The sequence below is a fragment of the Pyrgilauda ruficollis genome, unplaced genomic scaffold (assembly GCF_017590135.1).
Source record: "Pyrgilauda ruficollis isolate IOZ18807 unplaced genomic scaffold, ASM1759013v1 scaffold2, whole genome shotgun sequence".
Lineage (NCBI taxonomy): Eukaryota > Metazoa > Chordata > Aves > Passeriformes > Passeridae > Pyrgilauda > Pyrgilauda ruficollis.
Window position 1 is genome coordinate 19,358,751 of NW_024519206.1, and position 14,759 is coordinate 19,373,509.

Sequence of the window (14,759 nt, forward strand, 5' to 3'; positions counted from 1 at the left end):
GTTGGTTTTATTAGAACTTCCTGCTCCTCCCAATCCACTTCAAGCTCATTTATCTCTCCCTTCCCTATGACACATCCTGTCTGACATGCAGAGTGTAACTTTCTGAGGTGATTTCTATTACTTGCCTACACAGCACCAAAGAGAAAACTTCAAAAATTATAGCTTCACCAAGCTGTAACCACTCTGGATTCTCTGCTGGGAATTCTTCCATTATTTTTTCCCAAATCATATAAATTTTATTAAGCTTGGAAAGAATTCTCATTAAATAGTGGGGACTTGAACATCAAAGCTCACTATGGTAATGTGGACTGTTTACCTGAGAGAAGCAGTTTGTCTGTTGTGTAGAAGTATTAAATGTCCTAGATCATTGGACAAAAATGTGCAAAACTAAACAAACTCCCAAAGAGAAGAGGTAGGAAAGAATCTTCCCTAGGCTTGGCAGGCTAGTAAGTCTCTATCCTGTTTTTCCTCTCCTTTGGAGGCTGCTACAAAGGTTTAGATATGTGACCATGAGCTGCCCTGGTGAGTGAATTAGCAAATAATTCTGATTAATTCTGTGCACAGATTAAAGGGAAAGAACTGAAGCAGCATGGACGGCTGAGATGCACACAGGCTGTGAAGGAACAAGGACACTTGAATGTTAAATAGCAAGACATCAGCATCTGGCCCAGAAAATTGTCTCCTCCTCACTGTGGCACAGACAAGCTTTCACTTTATTGGTAAAAGGGGCTCAGAAACACAGGATGAAAAATTTTATACAGGATTACTTTTTCCGGTAGTGATATCTACAATCATCCAAAATTAATTATTTACCAAAAAAAAAAAAAAAAAACCACCAAACCAAAAAAAAAAAAAAAAAACCAAAAAAAAACCAACCAACCAAACAAACAAAAAAAACCCAGCCCCAGTCACTTTCCTTTTTTAGCTCCCTGTTGCCTGCCCCCAACCCCAGCACACACAGACTGACATCATTTAATCAGCACAGCTACACCTGCCAACAGACCTTACCAGAAGTGCAGGGAGAGACACTGAGTATTTCAGACTTGTTTCAAAAAGAGTTACAGAAGATTCACACTTGTGTGATAAGTTTGTTTGCAGACTAAGGTGCTGACCAGAGTCAAGAAAGATGTCTGCTCTCCATCCATTGCAAAGTTCTGCTTTCCTCTGCCCTTTCTTGAAGTGCCATTTAGAAGAGGCATTGTGCTGTGAATATGAATGTATCTACCTGTGTACGGACAGATCCGGGATAATTTTATGTGATAAAATTACATGGTGCATTATACTCAGTCTTGTTTAACCCAAAACCCATCCTGAGAACTCAAATGAAATAGCAAGCTACAGAGCTGACAACCTCTTTCTTCCTACAACAGTTTCAGTTGTAAAAACTGCTTGGTAGCAAGGCACACGTGCAAAACGTGCCTGTCCATTTGATCCACACCACTGCATGTCAGTGCCAACTTGGACTTTTGCCACCCTCACTTTTAGTGGCTGCAGATGCCCCATTAGGTGCCACAGACACAGCAGAGATGTATTCTGTAGAGAATAAAAAGCATGGAAGTCCATGACTCTAGACAGGAAAAATTATCTCTGTGCAGAGGTCAGAGGAAGACCTAAGCAGGGGAAGGTTTTCAACCATAATGAGCAACAAAAAACCCCTCTCTGTCCTCTCCCATAGCTTTACTTAAGAAGCCTTCAATCCTTCTTTTCATGCAATAGAATTCCTTACTTCTTCTGTCTGCACAGTAGCTCCCGGCAGCACTGTCTCCACTTCCCACCCAGTGCAGATCTATTCAAAATATTTGGTGTTCCAATGCTTGTATTGAGCACTCAAAATGCAGAATGCCAGTAACAGCTGAGTGCGTGCTTGCTGAGCTTGGTCCAACACGGCACGATTCCACCATGGCAGCTGGTTGCTCTAGTAAAACTCTCGGGGGCCTCATGAAATTACTGACATGAAAGTAGCGTTTGGAGCAAGAAACGGAACTCATTTTTCAATTGACATTAAAGAGGAAATCATTTTAGTGTCAGTTGATACTGCCCAGACACATTTTCAGTAATTAAGGCTCAGAAAAAGCAGTGGAAATACCTATGAGGTGTTCTGAGAATGAAGCCACAGGCAGCGTGTGAGAGGTGCCAGCTGAAGGAGTCCCTGTGCTGAACATGACATGAAATGGGAAACCTTATGGAATACGACCACGGAGAGAACAAGAGCAGCCCAGAAGAATCAAGCATGGAAGGAGCCTAAATTGTGCTTTTGAGCATGGTATGAGAACATAGGAAAGACAGAGGAGATTTCAGAACAGTGATGCACGTGGTCATGTAAGGTATTCTTGTGACACTGAGGTAAGGAGGAAAAGCCAATCCTGTCTATGCCCTCTTTCCTCAGCTTTGAAACACATGTGAACCCATTCCTTCCCTACAAGTTGCCAATACAACATCCATATGTCACGTGGTTTCCCATTTTTGTACTCATTCATTATGCTAGATTTCACTTCTACATCCAAATACAAACTTTGGAGGTTTTTACAAGAGTTTAGGTCTTACTTTTTCCATATTATTTCTTTTTTAAATCAGAATCACTTCAGAGATACATTCTATTATGCACAAAAATAGGTGATATTCCTACCATTTCAGGACCAAAAACCACTGAAAGTGAGCTTGACCCACAGTATGAGAATACTTTATTTTAATGTGGAACCCACAATTCCCTGATGGATTTTTCTGCTGTATCTCTCTAATAGCTCTTGAGGCCCCAGGTGAAATTACTTTGGCTTCCCTGTGTTGGCCCAAGGCAGAGGTGGATATTTAAACAAGGCAGATACCACCAAATCTCAGGATGTAAATTTTTGGCTGTTGATTACCTAAATAATTTGCAGATTACCAGAAACTATCACTTTCCACACACTTTTGTGTCACTACCTATGCAGAGATTTTATTGCTGAGTGAAGATGTGCAGCAGCACCCCAGAGAAAAGAGCACCTTGAGACCACAGGTGATAATGCTCATGTTGAACCTGCAAAGAAATCACCGGGGCTGAAAAAGGGGTCTCTTTTCTTCTCCCCAAAATTGTGGTGCCATCCCATTTACTGTCAGTTTCTTCAGTCAGACACCAGTTTGGGTGTGTGTTTGTAAACAAATTGCCTTCAAATGACTTTTTCAAGGTTTTATGAGGAAATGAATCAACTCCCTCATTAAATTCAAATTATGTTTTGTGTTCTGCTTTTCTTGTACCCACTAAGAGCCCAGTCTGCCTCCCATCTCCGAGAAAAGACTACATTACAAGAACTACAAAGAGAGAATATCATGTTCCCAGTTTGGTTATATGTTTGTTTACCTGTGCAAGATTTGCTTTTTATGAATCTTAGCTATTTTCCTGCTGTAACTCTTTATAGCAGAACACATTGCTTTCTTACTTTCTCTAGACAGATCCTGTATAAATTTATGGTTCTGTATCAATAATAAGAGTCATTAATTATAGTAACAATGCACATCACAGGGTCTTCCAGGCATTCACCATTGAACTTGCTGAACTGTCCTACAAATGAAGACTTCCCCTTCTCAGTAATCATTTCTGAGCTTATATGGGAACCAGGAAATTTTGTTGGAAAAACTGAGAGAAAAAAACATCATTTTCTCCCAATGGATTTGTTGAATGATAGTGGTGAAGAAGAACCTCAGCCACAGAAAGGCAGAAAGGAGGTTTATAGTTATTGGGAAATGTTTCACTTCTATAGTAAATAGAAGTTTGTTTTTTAACAACTCATCTTCATAACTTATGGATAAATATTTTGTTTTTAAAATTGTGTGAAAATTGTTCTCCAAAACAGCCATTTCTTTAGTTTAGTTTCTGATCTTCCAACAACCACATTAGCCCATAAGTACAACTTCTCTATATTCATTGTTTATTTACATATAGGAAAGAAACAGCAGGAGAAAAGTAATCTAGCAGATTAGAGCAATGGACAGTAAATCCAATTCTACACCAAGTAAAGTCAATACAAATTATTCTGCTGAGTTCACTGGATACAAGAAGTAGCCTGTGATTCAGACATCATAATATAAGCAGTGAGAAACAAAAGAACACAAGACCAAAAAGCAAGAATTGCAGAAATAAGGCAACGGCTGAAACAGGAGTCATACATTTTAACACTTCTTTCTTGAGTGAGCTTTAAGAACACATTTTGACTATGCTGAGTTTTGAAGGTCAAGGAATATATTCAATTTGGCAGCTATAAAGATGGTTCAAGCACAGCTCGAGTCCTGAAATCTTATCCAAGATTTTTCTCCCTCTTTATCAAGAAAGACTGCCAATGGATTAGGATGCTATCTCAGCAGGGATGGGATTTTTATTTAGTCATATCACCTCTCTTCCCCACTGCAGTTCCATCCACTTTTTTGAGAAGGTTTGATGGCTGTCAGAGAGGTGAATGGAGCCTTAAGAGAGCCTGAGAACTAAGTGGAGGAGTGATATACTACCACTGAATGGGCAAAGGATAAAGGGAGCGTGGGGAAAGAAACTGAAGGAAGAAGTGTAGGGGGCTCACCTGCCTCAGCTGCAGAAACTAATCACAGCTGGTATATCGATATGCATTTGTGGTTGCTCAGCTATGTACTTAAAGTCTCGGCTTTCCAGGGTATTTTCTTTATGAGACACAGAACATTTGACAAACTTTCCAGCCTTTTAAGAAACAACCCTGATCATTTTTTTAATGCACTGATTCATTTCAGGATCTTAATCTGAAAAAAAAAAAAAAGGAAAGCTGATATTTGTCAGCTACATTTTATTATTTAAAGCTACTTTATAAGAATATGAACATGATGTAGTTTTACCACCCTTACTGATGAACATTTCAACTATTTTTTGTTTCTCTACAAAACTGGTTTTGCTGCATGTATTTCTGCCATGGAAGCCTTAACAATGTTATGCCTATCCCTAGTCCTCAGTGTAATTGTGAGTACACAGTTAGAAGTATATTATAACTCTGTATAAAAGAGCATTCTCAAATGACCAAATTTTGCATAACCTAGTGAAGAATTAGACCTTACTCATATTGGGCAGGCTCACTCAGGCCTTGATCTGTTCTGATGTGAGTGCTCTCCTTGAAGATAAAGTATTTCTCTAAAAACATAACCATTCAATTTTTTTTTCTTCAAAATAAAAAAAAAAAAATTGAGAAAACAAACCCAGATCCTTCATATAAAACATGATTGCCTTCCTCTGCTGTTTCGCAAACATTAGTGGAAGAAATCTTTAAAACAAATTATTGTCCTCATTGTCTAGAGGTTATGGTATGTAATTTGATCCCAAGAACTGCATCTACTGATAGAAATTGAGACAACTCATGCCAGGTAAAGTTGACAGGGCATCAGGAGTAAAAAACCCCAAACCTTGTATTCATGTAAATATTTACTCACTGTTAAAGGTTCTCTATGAGATGCAGAGGTTGAAGACATTGAAGATGTTTGGTGTTCCATTAAGTCTATAAGACTCCAACCCTTCTAACTCAGACAGAAACTGGAGAGGAGACAGCTGGAAATGTGAGGGAGTGTTTCTTTTTCCATTACCCATTCAAGTTTTTTGTCATCAATGATTGCTGATCCATATCGATGAGTGGGACAGTCTGAGACAGCCAAGGTAAGAAGCTTTAGGTGTTGAGGCAGACTGGAACTGATTGTGTTGTGATGAGCACCGTGGCTTCCACTGATCATGTGATGAGACCTTCCTTCTTTTGGTGTTTCGTTCTTTCCGTCCCCATTTTAAGATGACTCGTACGTTTATTTTTCTGGCAGTAGGGCCGCTGCTGACTTCTTTCCACCAGATGGCACCACAGACTGTGAGCCATAGCCACGATCTATACGTGTGTGTATACATATTTGTATAAATGTATGTGCATATGCGCGCAGCCACAGGCATGTACTTGCTGGTGAAAACACACGAGTACTAGACACCTAAAAACCTCAAATTCCTTGCCTCTTATCCTACCACACAAGGCAGAAGGAGGAGCAAGACCAACCAACACCATGCATTGAGACCCTGCTAGAAATAATGCTTCTGTGCTTGACACTTTCAGGGTACAGGCACCTCAGACTATAAATAAAAATTAGCAGAGGCAGTGCATTTTATGAATTTTACTTTCTAGCACAATTTAAGACAGCCGCTTTCTTCTAAACTGAAAGACCTACTGCATGGTCATTCTCAAATATAGTTCAGTTTTAGAAGGATTATTTTATGGAATCCAAATGTAAAATCTTTTCAATCCAACTGTTCCATTTCTAATATGGGCTGCTTATCCAGTGTTTCTGTAGGAAATGGGAAGGGAATGCTTTCTATCTTAACTGGTTACCTGCTTATCTTAGTTTGACTCCTCCAATAGTTTCATCTAACATGTTCCCTGTAAGAATACTGTAGAAATCTGAAAGATGAGCAGAATTTAATAATGGACACAGAAAAACGGCTTTAGAAGAAACTGGCAAATAATACTCCTAAAATGTTCCTTATCTAGCAGGTTAGTATTTAAAACACAGGTAGCAAATTTGGTCGTTAATTAATATTCCTTTTTTTTTCTTAATTAATTCTCAGTTTATTGAGAATTTAGTTGTTTCAGTTTATTTTAGAAACAAAACCTCTCCTTTATCTGAAAAATCTTCAATGGGGATTTTCAGCTGACTACTTAATGTCTGAGGTCCTGCCTTTGTAGAGATGAGACATGATAGTAATTGTTTTGAGGAAAATGATGTTTAATTGTTACTGAAAAGTCCTTGCTGAAAAGGTGGTATTTCATGCTGCAATGTAGATTAAAGATATATGGCTAACATTTGCAAATAGTTTATCAGATGCATAAAGGTTTTTGGTTTGTGATTAATTTCCAAATTGCTTTAATTTCTGACATTTTCATAATCCTGATGGCTTTCCCTCCATGCTTCTAAAGAGCTATCTTAGCTTGTGCTGCTATCTTTACTTTGTGGCAATTCTCATAATCTATCACAACAGTAAGAGACACAACAGAAACTATACTATCTTAGTGTACATGGAAGAAAAAAAAGGTTTTTTTGCATTTTTTCTCCATCTGTTCATGTCCAGCTGTTCCTTCCCTCCCTCCTGATTAGATGTTACAAAGGTGAAACTGCCCTCTTCTCACCCTATGCCTTAAAGACATTAATGTCCAGCCCTTTCTGAAATGGGCTGGCATCTGCTGCCTCCTGTTCCTGCAGAAGACATCTTTAGCCTGTCTTAGCCTCCAGTTTTAGCTAGGAGCTAAGCAATCCTGAATGTATTGAGAACTGGCATGGGAACCACAAGGGGAAAAAATGCATCACTGATTTATGATGGGTGCCCAGGAACCAGCAGCAAAGAGGAATAGTGACTGATGGGCAAACTCATAGTGCCAAAAAGCAAATTGAGATTCTCCACTTAGGCACCCTCTCTGACAGCCCAGAGACAGGGAGGAGCATTGAAATTCCTAGGACCATTAAACCTGGATGAGGCTTTTATGTGACAGGAAAGCTGCTCTGCATGCAGAAGGCTGCAATTTTGTCTCAGAGCATACCAGTGCCTTTGCTCCACATGGAATCCTGCAAAACAAGTTCTGTGTGTGAGACCCTGAGCTCTGCATCCACACTGCAGATGTTAAGCTCCAGGCTGAGCCTGCCTCGCATGACAGGCTTGCTATATAAGCTGCAACATGTGTGGGAGACAATAAATCATGCTCTTTGGAAATGCTGCAATAATCAATGACCAGGGAAGATAGATAGCTGGCCAGGGAAGATGGATAGTTGACTAGGGAGACATGTAGAAATAGGTCTTAGCTTCACACGATGGATAGAAACAGACTGAGATGCTTGTTAATTGTTTTCTTCAGTCATGAATGTAATTTCTTAAAAGCATACTGTAAAGTACACTTTAATGCCTCATCCTTTAAATCTCTTCTATTTCCCCTTCTTCACTCCTCATAAATACATTGGCTTGTATGCTTGATGGTACCTAATTTATACATTTTTGCTTAATTTGATGAACTGTAAGTGCTCTTTTAGCCTACTGTGAGCACTCAATAATCCAAAGTGGCTGTGAAGTACATAAGCCCTGTTGCTGCCTTATAGCGCCTGATTAAAACAGAAATAATGTATTATAAAATCCCACTCAAACATCTTTATCCATCGTAACTCGGGTAAAAAAACTGCCTTGGCTTGCTGACCTATTTTTTCCCCCTCATTATGAGTCTACATTAATAATTGCAATGAAGTTAAAGCAGTAGCCTCCTCATTGTTCTCTGCATGTTTTCTATTAACAAGCAATTTTACATTTCATTTTAATGGTAATGTCCCCATCCCTTCACCTGTGGCTGGCCAGTCCAGAGCTGCCTCACACTACCTTTTGGGAAAGGTTCCTGAGTTTCCCCATGCAGAGAAATGGGAATAAAAGTCTTTGCTCAGCACTTCAGCACCTGTTTGAAAGCAAACTTGATTGTATTTGCAAAGAATCCAGGACCTTCAGACACTTTTTTTTTTTTTCTTTTCTTTTCTTTTCTTTTTTTAAGAAGAAAACACAGATTATTTTCTAGATTTGCCTGTATGAACTGTGAGTGACAATATTTTTTCTACCCTTTCCTCTTTAGTCTCTCCCCCACCAAGCCCAGATGCAGAAGTAATTGTGGTTACACTTGTGACAGCTCAGATCTGACTCTGGCAAAGAAAAAAAAAAAAAAAAGTCACACTTGCAAATTCTTGAGCCAAGCATAATAATCCCCTCCTTTATAATATGCATCAGGAAGGAATTCTATGTGCATTACCTGCAAGGGCATTTCTCCTATTCAAAGGCTCCCTTCTCCTCCTCCTTCCCCTCTCAGTGTTTTTTTTATTTTTCATTTTCCCTTTTCACATAGTCCTTAATATCAGGATGCTCTAACCTACTTTTATTGAGAGGTTAAATGGAGCCAGAAAGCTCCAGAAAAGCGTTCTGTCTCATCGAGCTCCCCTCCAGGCTGCGTTCCGTAATTTCTCCCGCTGTGCTGAATGGCTGCTCCTCTCTCTGTGTGTGAAATAAGCGCTCCTTCCCGAGCAGGAGACACGCTGCCTTCTCAAGAGCCCCATGCAGCACCGCAGAGGACAAACTGTCTGGCAACAGGGGTGTGAATCAAGGGCTGCAACACATAGAAAAGAACAAAAGGAAGGAGGAACTGGAAAAGAGGATGAGGAGGTAAACAGAAGAAAGGTGGGAGAGCCCTAGGTTAAGGAACACAGGCTAGAGAGCCATGAATATTAAAATTGTTGGTATGATGATGAAACACCCAAAACAAAGCAGGTTTTTTCAGACAGACAGAACATGCCACTCATGCCAGGTAGCACTCTGCTGTGAAAATAGGTCCCCTAAAAATACATCGCACTGGCACATACATTGTAAGTGAAGATTGATTCTATTGCATGATAGAATACCTGAAATAAAAAAGCCAGAAAAACGGGAAGTTTACCTTCCCTCTTTCCTGCCCTCACCAATGTATTTCAAATCTGAAGCTTTTCCCCAGCAAATTCTTTTATTTTCATTTTATATAATATAAAGCATATTAACATTGAGACTCACTCTTATTTTAAAATATAAATTCCAAGTTTTCCTGGCCACTAAGATTAATATCTAATACCCCTTTGCCAACTCATCTTTCTGACTCCATTAAGTGCCATCAGGAGAATATTTTTGAGAGTCAAATTGTGTAGATCCCACAGCAGGGCATGTACGAGGGGACTGTGGTTAGGCAGGCCATGGGAATGTTGCATAGAACATGGGACAGAAAGACTAGAGACACTGGAGGAAAAGCTTGATGCAGTTACGAGTGATCCTTTTCTCATCAGAGTGACGGAAGAGCACGTGTTTGTCTGAGTGCAAGGCCAGCACAGGCAGCCCATGCCAGCCACGAGCCGTGAGAGGGAGTGGCACCCTGGACGACCATGGCTGGCCATGGGTACATCTCTTTTCTATCATCTCTTCAGAAGCCTTGGCCTTTCACAACATAAATACCATTGTCTTCTCACCAGGGTTAGTGATTGCCCTTACTGCTTCTAAATTCATCTACAGCTCCTCTGTCTCAAACCACTAATCACTGATCCCAGGGTAGACACTTTGCTGAGATAATCAATCTCAAATAGGAAACTGCTTTAAAAACTGAGATTTTATGAAGCTATTTGGGACTTATCTTTTTCATGTAGGGTGAAAAAACCTCCAAGGCCCTGTCTGCTCTGCCTCTTTTGAAACATAGTGTCATTTCCAATAATCTAAGTAAAGGAAAGATCTGTGGTTAGGAAAAAAAGTTATCCTCTGAAAAAAACCCACCTAAAAATTATGAAAAAATGCCCAGTGAAATACCAGAGGCACAACAACATATGACTGGCTTTAGCATTTACTACCAAAACTAACACCTCAATGCCCTGCAAACTAGGTGGGCAGGGAGGTGAGAAAGGGCACACACCTCCACCCTTCAGGGCTCTGCAGAAAGGGGCAGCCATCCCATGCTGTCCCTTCTGATCTCCTCTCACTGGAAGCAGATAATAGAGCTAAACTGAGTTTCACCTAGGTTTTGGGGATTAGTGCTTAAGCCAGGAAAATTGAGTCAATCCTAACTGTATCCACTTTTTCCAGGGAATCATGGAATCATTGAAAAGATCTATAAGATTGAACCCAACCATTAATATCATCGGCACAAGACCGCTAGAGACTGTGTCCCTAAGTGCCACAGGTGCAGGCCTTTTAAATGCCTCTGGGGATGGTTGTTATGAATAAAAAATTACCTATGCCTCTCCAGTGCTTGAGAAGCCTTTCAATAAAGAAATTTTTCCTAATACCTGACCTAAAACTCTCCTGACACAACTTGAAGCCATTTCCTCATCCTATCAGTTGTTACTTGGAAGAAGGAACTGCCCCACACCTGGCTACAACCCCCTTGCACATATTTTCCTAATTAGCTCTTTCAGCGAGCTAAATAGAAGCGCTTGCAGCTGATGAGGAAAGCAACCAGGCAGATGAAATCATGTGTGATTCCTTTTACCTAGCCCTTGATGCTGACCCAGCAGAGCTGACTGTATGGTGTTCTATCCCATGATTATTATTTGAGTCCAAGGAGTGCAGCAAGGCAGCTGAGAAAGTGAACTGTGAGTAATAATTAAGTTGCTTTGAGGACTAATGCGTGATCCAACTCTCTTGGCAAGGTGGAATAAGTTGTGATTTTTCCAAGGTAGTTCATTATCACAGTCAGCAGTTTCTTTAGTTTTCTTGACATGTGGTCTCATTTTGCTGTTGCTGCAGTTTTACTGGTGGTTTTAGGCTCTGCATGTGCCCTTTACTTAGTTAAGAAATTGTTACTTTTAGCTCCTTTAATTTAAACTTTGTTAGCACAGGGCTCTTGGGTTGCAATGTGCAGTAGTGCTCTGACTGTGGCCCATGGACATACACAGCTGATTGCGTGTGACATTTTCCCTTTATCTCCCAAAAGCTGTGGAGTGGTTTTGCTGTTCATCTTGCCCTTTTTCATTGCTCCTGAACTCTGGAGTGGCTCTGTAAGGAGCACATTTACTGATGATTTGTATGGATTTCAGTGCAAACTGAAATCAAGGGGAAAATGATCAAGAGACATCTGGGAAATCATTGCCCATCATCTTAGCATGCTAGGCTGCTTTGTGAGTGCTAATACCTGTAAGCAAGCCAGCCCAATAGCTAGGTCATTTCTGTTAATCTCCATTAAAATTCAGGATTCTTCTTTGCAAGGGTAGGAAACTTAGATCAGGAAGGAAGTGTTCTGTCTTTGTTGTTAACTCTTTGAGGGTCTTCTTTTTACGTTATGCATTTATGTGGCTTAGATTTCCCATTTCTAAAGTGCCTTGAATCTGTTGGTCTCCTCAGAATGTATGGCACTGGCTGAATTCAACAAAAAAAAAAAAAAAGCCTTATCTTTGCATGTGCATTAAGAGGCTCCTCAGCAGACCTGCAAGTTAGATGATCTATGCAATTTGCACTGTGTATTTCTTTGATGTGACTGTAGCCCTGGCTTTTTGTGTACCACTTACACCGTGAAGGCACTCAGCACACAGGAGCCCTTCAGAGCCTCTCCACAGCCCCTTTGAAACCGCAGCCCTCTGTGTTCGCCTTGAGCACTTTCAAGACTCTTTATTTCCTAAATGATTTGATGCCGCTCAGCCATTTGAAGTGAAAAGTGCTTTCAAGCACAAAAGGCTTTGTTGATTTTTCTTTTGTTTTAACTAAATTCTTTGAGAAGAACAGGAAGGAGGCAGCTTTGTGAGGTGAGTAAATGATAGCTAGCCCAGTTGTGGGTACCAGAAACAAGGCTGTATGCACAAACACATGCAGGGTAATAGTCTACTTCAACGGTAGGTTCCCTTGCTAATTTGGAAAGACATTCCAGCTCTGGCTTGATTCCATTTCAACCTCAAGCTGTGAATAAGGAGGGCTTTTAAGCTGTCATTTTGTTAAAGACAGCTTTAAAACACAAGAGGAAGAGATATCAATTACCAAAGCAAACAAACCTGCGGAAATAAAACTCTTTTCCTTGATATGTAATTCAACACTGACAGCAAACGCTACAAGATTTTGCCTTTTCAGTTACTCTGGTTGGTTGTTTTTTGTTTGCTTTGTTTTGTTTTCTCAGAGTTTATTCATAGGTTGTTTTGAGGACTTAATGACCAGAAAGCTTGTTTTGGCAGGTGAACGTGTTAACACATGAGTATGCAGCACGGGATTTAATTTCAAGTAAAGTCAAAATGAAGGTAGTGGGTTAACTAACCGTAAAATGTATTATTACTGGATTTGTATTTACATTTTTTAGTACCGGAGAGATGCATTTCTGGAGCTAAAATAAGGTGTGATTTAGTCCTTTTCTTTCATGGTATTTTCTCCAATCATAGGACGAAATCATATTGAAGCAGTGTATTTCAACTCTGTGTATGACTCTCTGATGCATTAAGAAGCCTGGCAGAAAGGCAAACACCATTTTTAACCAAAACCATAAAATCAAATGAAACTTTTTTTAAAACAGCTTCTAAAGAATTTTCTTTAGATAGCTAGAAGTTACAACCTGAAATGTAACTTTCTCAGAAATAACAAGTTAATTAATAACTTAATGATAAATAAATAATAATAACTGTATTTAATTACAGAGTCACAGAACAGTCAGGTTGGAAGGGACCACCAGTGGGTCTTTTGGTCCCATCTCCCTAAGCAGGCAGCGTTTTCCTAGAGCACACGGCACAGGATTTTGTCCAGACAAATCTTGAATATCTCCAGTGAGGGAGACTCCACACCTTCTCTGGGCAACCTGTTCCAGTGCATGGTCATCTGCGCAGTATAAAGCTCTCCCTCCTATGCACTGGAACTTCCTGCAACAAGGAACAAGTTTCTGCTTGCTTCTTGTTGGAGACACCACTAGTGAGAGGTTCCAGCTAAGCCCTGTGCCACGGATGATGACCCTCTGGGATGTGTCACTCTGCCAGTTCTCAATCCACTTCACCCCTTGCTCTTCCCGAGTTTGCCTGTGAGGATATTGTGGGAGGCATAGCCAAAAGCCTTCCTGAAGTCAAGGCAGACAATATGGACTTCTATCTCCTCACTCATCCAGGTAGTTTTGCCATTGTAGAAGGCAACCAGGTTGGCAAGCAGGATTTAGCCTCAGTGAGCCCATGCTTATTGCTCCTGACCACATTCTTGTCCGCCAGCTCTCTCAGCATGAATCCTTTCAGGCTCCATGGAGCTGTGAATGCCAGGTTTGATGAGGTGATCTCTAACCCTAATCTCCTTGACCATGGGAAACTCTTCCTTCCACCTCTGGTTTTCCCTGGAACTAGGCCTGAGATTCCTGAGGGCTGGTCCTGCCAGTGAAGGCAAGGAAGGCATTCAGTACCTCTGCCTTCTTATTCTACATTCCTTCTCCTTCCATAAATGCACAAGGGTAAGGGCAGTTATTTCTCCATGATAACAGAAACCATGTGTTCAGCTGGTATGAACTATAGTATTGCTTCAATAATACTATAAACTAGTATTGCTTCATTAACAATAGCAGAAGTATGCCAGATCATCCACTGAGATTCTTGGCCTATAATTAACTAAACTAGTGGTTGCATGGTTATATTTTAGTATCTCTTAATGAACAAACTGAAAACTAAGCACATACAGTGAAATTATAACCTATCCTTTTATTTCAGGCAGAGCAACCTTATTTCCTCTCTGCTTTAGTGCTTGTAGGCTTTTCATGTTTCATTTGAATTTACACTGAAAACAGAAGTCCAGGCCTGCTTTGTGTAGTCCCTGAAGTGAGTGGAAGCTGTACACCCATGTCAGAGGAGAAATAATTCCCTATGCTTACTTAATATCTGTCTACTGTATTGTGGTCTTATTTCTAGGGTGTTTCCTAGAAACAAAGCACATGATAAAACAGTCAGCATGCATTCTAAGATGAAATTATGATATATGACTGCCTTTGAATCCTGAGGTTGCTGCATTTTATAGAGCTGTAATTTTAAAATAAAATCAATTTTATACAAAATAGATGCAGCACAATTGCCTGCCTACTTTAGAGCTATTAAGGAAGATGAACATATTAAGAAATACGCCCTCTTAACTAAAATCTAGTGTCCCTCCCACTAAGATTAATTTTCAGCCATCTTTTATTTTTTCTTATGAGTGCAACCATACCAGAGTGTTGCACCAGAATTTGAGAGCATCTACACAGACATCACACTTTTACAGACCAGTGTGAGCTAACAGGTTT